The following is a 7,207-nucleotide window of genomic DNA, read 5'->3' on the forward strand; positions in this document are numbered from 1 at the left end:
TATGGTAATCTAATCTTTTATTTCCTGAAAAAACATTTGGGGTCTAAAATGGAATTTTTATGTAATTGATAAAAACATCGAACGTGTATACAAGAAAAATGGTAGGTTCCTCTATAGTATTTTACTGACCATGGAATTGTACTGACACCGTGAGAGCACGTGTCAAAATCGATATCATGTATTGTCCATATAGACGCGCATTTATCATGTTTATGGTCGGATTAACAACAATTGAGCGCTATTAATACACATTAATGTATTTAGGCAAATAAAATTCCAAAATATGGTACGTTTCTGCTTTTGCTTGTCACGTGGTATGCCTATATTGAAGTTGCGATTATATCTTCAAATAAGTTTCAAATGAATTCCATGAAGACAAGTGGTCGAGTGGTCTAAGGCGCTAGGCTCATAGAGCATTATAAGCGGCGCCGTGAGTTCGAACCCCGCCTCTGACAAATTTTAAAAGAAGCAAAATTTAAATTTTACTTTTTTAATTATTGGGGAAATGTGACTGGGAGAATTTATGTATGGCGTGGAGTGGTGTGATTCGAACTTATGCCTTATGATGTCAAAGTTCATATATTGAGGTCATTTGAGGATAGCTTATCAAAGCAGTTGGAAAGATTTTTTGACAATGAACATTTCAAATTCCATCCAGCCTTTGGTCGCAGGTATAATATGAACAACTTCGTGCATTTGTGCATGGCATTGGCATTAAGGTCATACACTGGGGTCAAATATCAACTCGTAAAATATGCTTCAAGTGAAAGTTGACTTCACGTGAGTAATTGGTGTCCAATTACAATCACATGTATCTTGCACAATGGTTTCTTCGTATAAGGTCACGGCATGAGGTCAAAAGCACAAGTGATCCAGGTGATATGTCTGCCTCGGGACCTTTATTGTGACTCTTCCTGTTCAAGAGATGATGTTTCCACCAACGCTGTCTTTCTTACTTAAGCAAACCCCAGGACTTCATTGCTTTTTAAATAATGCATAATAGTAACATCAGGCACACCACTGCAGTGAAGCTGTTATCATCCAGATTTGTAATAATGTTTTCAATGAATGAAACTTAAACCGACTTCCACCAATCGTGTTATCATTTTCATCGGCTAACTAAACACTATTAGAAGTTCAACTACCTGAATACTAGTGAAATCTGACTATTTTGACCTTATGTTAAATAGTGTTTTTGGATTGATACTCAATCTCATAAAAGGGTTATTCCAAGTCAATACGTAGGCTTACGTGTATATCTCATATCCCTGATCAAAGGTAATAAACTTTGCCTTGTCAGATGAGCATAATATGTTTCTAGTGTCAACATACTCTAGCGAATGCAATGTGTTCATGCATTAGATTTCTTTTTCCCTAGAGGTATCTTTCATGACCAAGAAAATGTAGTACAGCCATTTCTGTGAATTTAGACCGTTATAAAGAAACAAACACATTATTGGAATCGTTCATAAGTTCAAGTGAACAAACAAAGAAAAGGCTCTAAATACACACATTCGACACAAAATAACCTTTTAGAGAAGAACTCATTCTTAGCGTCAAAACTTTCTTCAACCTTTCTTAAAGATACTATCAATAATACCAGCGAAAGTGTAAAAAATATCATTGGCAGGAATAGCTTAAGGGATCTAGAATGAGCGTTTATTGCGTTTCGACAGTATTTTTTGTGGGACATGAGAGCACCTCAGACGTATCGAATTGCATTCTGAATACGAAGCATGTCTTTCTGATATCAAATAATTTTCATTTTTGAAATTCACGATATAAAATATACAAATTTTATGACAAGTTATTAAAATTTGATATTTTTTTGGATATATAACAGTCCTCGAAATACATTTTGTAAATCTAATGATATATTCTTAAAGTGTATGTAGCTGGGAGGAAAAGCCGACGATCAATTGAAACTTTTGACCTTTTATATTGAAGATATGGATTTTTTCCCAAAAAGACCTATTTTTTTTGGTGTTTTGGGAAAAAAATCCATATCTTCAATACGAAAGGTCACAATTTTCAATTGATCGTCGGCTTTGCATCCCACCTACTTTAAGTATAAATCATCAGATTTATAAAGTTTACTTCAAGTACTGTTAAATATTAAAAATATCAATTTTTAATGATTTGCCATAAAATGTGTATTACATTGCGAATTTCATAAAATTATTTGATATCAGAAGGACATTCTACGTATTCAGAATGCAATTCGATATGTCTGATGTGCTCTAATGTCCCACAATAAATACTGTCAAAAGGTTCATACCCCTACTCTTAATAAAAGGGAAGGATAAGTCAATAAAATTGTCATAGGTACTTGAGTCATAAGGACAGAATCGGCAAAATGAAATTGATAAAATTCATTTGCATGTAGCTACAAGTGTTCGTAAGGACAAATAGCCCAAACAATAACCAAAATATGACATTTTACCCTTTTCAGGTTGTTTTCGGTTTTATCACTTGCAAGTTATGTTAGCACATCTTCTTTTAATAATTTTTTAGATTTTCTGATTTTACGAATCAATGCTTTTAACGTTAGGCTGAATAACAATGATAAGCATTAGAAACGTTTTTTAAACAAAGGTATAAGAACAGACAATGTAAATGTAAAATTTTATATCAAAAAATCAAAACTAATTTTGAATAAACGTACATTGTTTGTGTCCAATATATTAATAAAGATGCATTTTGTGGAAGTACGCTTTTGAGATCTTCTTACTAAGGCAAAGAACTCCAATGCATTAAAGCTCTTTGACTGGAGTAACATTATAAGCTTATCACCTGTGAAATGAGATGCCTAAGAAGAGCAGCTAATAAGTCAAGGAGGGATAAATCAGGAATGAGGATATCAGAAAGATGGTGGGCACCACACCAATCACAGAATATGTCGCAAAACAACAAGTTAGATGATTCGGTCACCTTATGCGAATGGCGCGCGCCCCTAGCCAACCTGTAACAGCAAAACAACAGGAACTAGGGCTAGAGGAAGACCAAGGAAGAGGTGGGCAGATGGAGTAAAGGAAGTGCTCGCAAGACATGTGATTACCATGAGTGAGGCTACCAGACTCACCCAGGAAAGAAGGTTATATTTCCCAACGACGCTATGAAAAGCAACAGTGGTGGATAAAAGTCAAGTAAAAGCAAGGCACTGGCACTTCCCTGGTAAAAGTAAGTATTTTATTATAAGCATGCGCATGGAACATAAATCTCTGAACATCTTCTGCTCAGTATTGGATGTCAACAAAGTTCCCAGTTCCTAACTTCCAAGATTATATCCAAACTTATTTCGTATTAATATTATGGGTGATATAATTTATTCAAGTGAGATGCTGACCGTCCTTCCTGCCATTCAACAGGATCAGATCATCACATTCTATTAGGACAATGCTTGACTACCTAGCAAACACAAAACATTTTGGACATCATTCGCAAAAAGTTAGAAAAGGTTGCCAGAAAACGTTTACATGTCGGTTATATGTAAAAGGAAATAAAGAGTATAAAACATTTTCACGAGATTCAAAAACCATTTTTTGATAACTTACTGCAAATATTCTAACATGATGTTATTCAAGTGTTGCCAAAAATATTTTACAATGACATTTTGAAAACCTTTTAAAAAGGTTGTGTGTTTTCATACAAAAAGTTTTAAAACGTTTTAATGACCTTTATATAACCCGATAATTACTGTTATTAAAATATTTTTATCAAAGCCAAAAAACCCAAATACAACCTGTTTAAAACGTTTTTTAAACGTTTCGTGTTTGCTGTGTACGCACTGCTTAGTACACAGCACTGCTTAGTTCCCACGGCCGTTTTTAACGTCTACTTTTATCGAAAACAACGAAAACTGAGGGGGTAAACTATTAGTCTCGTATATACGTTTGTGGCGTGTCAGACGCCTACACAGCGAATGCCCACCGTTACTGATGAGTACGTTGAAGATATGGACACGTAATACATAATTATTACGCTTTAAGCTTACTGAAAGTTAAGTTTTTAAGCTTACTGAAAGTTAAGTTTTTAAGCTTACTGAAAGTTAAGTTTTTAGCTTCCTTAAAATCCCATTAGATCATGGTTATATAATAGTTAAAGTGTCCAATACCTTCAATTTAACAATGATTTTGTCTCTAAGCTAAAGCAATTAATGTAAGTTTAATTGAATCTATTCCAAAGTGAAAGTCCGATTCTTGAAGACCCGGTCAGTGGCCCGAATGTAGACGGGTGGAAAAATTCGGTCTTTTTTCACCAAAACATAAACTGTGACTGTACAGAACCCGTATATTACTACGGAACCCGTAAATTACTACGGAACCCGTAAATTGCTACGGAACCATTAAATTGCTACGGAACCCGTAAATTGCTACGGAACCCGTAAATTGCTACGGAACCCGTAAATTGCTACGGAACCCGTAAATTGCTACGGAACCCGTAAATTGCTACGGAACGCGTAAATTGCTACGGAACCCGTAAATTGCTACGGAACCCGTAAATTGCTACGGAACCCGTAAATTGCTACGGAACCCGTAAATTGCTAAGGAACGCGTAAATTGCTACGGAACGCGTAAATTGCTACGGAACCCGTAAATTGCTACGGAACCCGTAAATTGCTACGGAACGCGTAAATTGCTACGGAACACGTAAATTGCTACGGAACCCGTAAATTGCTACGGAACCCGTAAATTGCTACGGAACCCGTAAATTGCTACGGAACGCGTAAATTGCTACGGAACGCGTAAATTGCTACGGAACCCGTAAATTGCTACGGAACGCGTAAATTGCTACGGAACCCGTAAATTGCTACGGAACCCGTAAATTGCTACGGAACCCGTAAATTGCTACGGAACCCGTAAATTGCTACGGAACGCGTAAATTGCTACGGAACGTGTAAATTGCTACGGAACCCGTAAATTGCTACGCAACCCGTAAATTGCTACGGAACCCGGTACATAAAATTATAATAATTATGTAATGTAGAATTTTATCGGAAATTTTGGCCCGTAGAGCATTTAGTTACGTAGCTGGTTGAAACAAGCTAAAACTCATCGCGTAGCGTTACATTTGTAAATCGGACCAAATTGGTTCTTCGGAAGAGTGCGACGATGATATCAGAACATACCAATACACTATTTCGGCATCGTAAAGAACTACGGAAGGACAAAATATAAAAAATGGAGAATTTATCGAGATTGGTAAAAACAAGCGAAAAGTCATAGCGTATCGTTACGTATCTCACACGAACCAAATTAATGCTTCGTAAGAGTTTGACAACAAAATTGCAACTCACAATGATTTCAGTCGGCGCACACACACTACATGTTATACTTTTGGGTTTCTATGTAGAGTTTACATGTACATGTACTGTAGTACAGTATAGTGCGTGTATTATCAGTACATGTCATATCATTTCTGCAAAGTATATGGACTGTGACACTGTTATGCTCGCACAAATTATTATCATTAGCATCTGTTTTACTTGTAAATAAAGCGAGTATGATAATTAACTGTTTTTATGTTCCAATATTCTGACTAAAATACGCTATACCGTACGGTATGATTCGCATTTTGTGCAGTGAATTTAGCGATGGTGTACGGACAGAAGTTGTCTATTATCAAGCATCTAAGGAGTGTGAACGGTAACTCTTGGATAGCATTTTTATCTAAAGCTTCTGGTTTACTTGAAAAAATTAATAAAATATAATTGGGAGTGTTTTTGTGGGTCTATTCTAGTGATCAAAATGGGCTATTTTCAACTTCGAAAGGACATTTCGTCGCCATTATCGGCGACCGATTACATTCGGTAACTATGTAGGGTTGGGCGGTATGGGAATTTTGAGTCAACAGTACCGCTATACTTTTGTGTGCTAATTGGTATCGGTAGTTTTAAATTATAACTCTTTGTATCGCCCAACACCACTTAAACCAAATAAGACTCCTTAAGTCAAAACTGAGGGCGCTCTAGATAAAAGTAGACATCACGCATAGGCGGCGAACGGCCGTGTTCCAAGATGGGCTCTAGTGCTCATGGTGCTGGAGACCTAAAAAGAAGAAAAGCACTAGCCTGGGCAGCTTTCTGGAAACTGGAACGCCTGTGGAGAAGCCCATCCCTGCCAATCAAACAAAAATCAAGCTGTTTGAGACAACTTGTGTTATAGGTGTGAGTCATTGGTAATCACCAAGGACATGAAAAACAAGATCAATGCCTTTGCAACATCTTGCTACAGAGTCATGTTAAACATCAAGCGTGTGGATCGGATCCCAAAATGAAACCATCTACAATCTGACCAACACCACTCCACTGGTTGCCAGAGTCAAGATTCATCAAGTCAAATTTCTCGGCCATATACTGCGTCTTGAAGACGACGAGCATGTAAAAGAATATGCCCTTTATATTCCACCACATTGGAAGAGGAAACCGGGACCACTGAGTCACGTTTGACGGTGTGCCATTTTCTTCAATATCTCATCTGTTCGTGCCCAAATTAAACTTGGACATATCTCACAGTGAAAACCAACACTCTGTGGAAAAGAAATTCAATTCTATTTCTTATGGCTTTAAATGCATTCGTTGTCAATGTAAAATCTATTTACTCAAAATCCATCGTACCTTCTAATCTTTAGAAAGTATTGATTTCAAACTATAGGTGTCTTAGAAGTACACTACATTGATCACTTTATTTGAACAAACCTACCTGATATAGCTGAGATTCTGTCAATTCTATACACCTTAATTTGACAATTCTATTGTCACAATGTTTTTTACGTTTTTCCAATTTAGAAGATTGCTAGGAGCAATCACACGTCTAGAATCTCACTTAAATAAATTACATGTTGTACAACGCCTATAATACTTAAACGAAATAAGATTCGAAATGTCATCTATCCCCCAAAAAACGTGTTAACTCTTTGCTCACGACGTGGATATATGAGTGGTAATAGAGTAAGCTCCGGTACTTTCCACGACATATTACAACATGATAATGTATTTCTTTACCTTTTGGCGCGAAAACTGTGCAGACAATACGGACATTCTCATTGAGATGGATCACTGTGGTTTAAGGCATATGAATGGATTATGATAAATACGATTTTTTTTTGAAATTGTTATTCTTGTATTATTATGATAGAACATATAATATTAATGTTAGAAGGTATGCTGCCTAAGGGTGTCATTGGACGGATCTTGGGAATAGCCGAA

The sequence above is a fragment of the Amphiura filiformis genome, chromosome 8 (genome assembly GCF_039555335.1).
Source record: "Amphiura filiformis chromosome 8, Afil_fr2py, whole genome shotgun sequence".
Lineage (NCBI taxonomy): Eukaryota > Metazoa > Echinodermata > Ophiuroidea > Amphilepidida > Amphiuridae > Amphiura > Amphiura filiformis.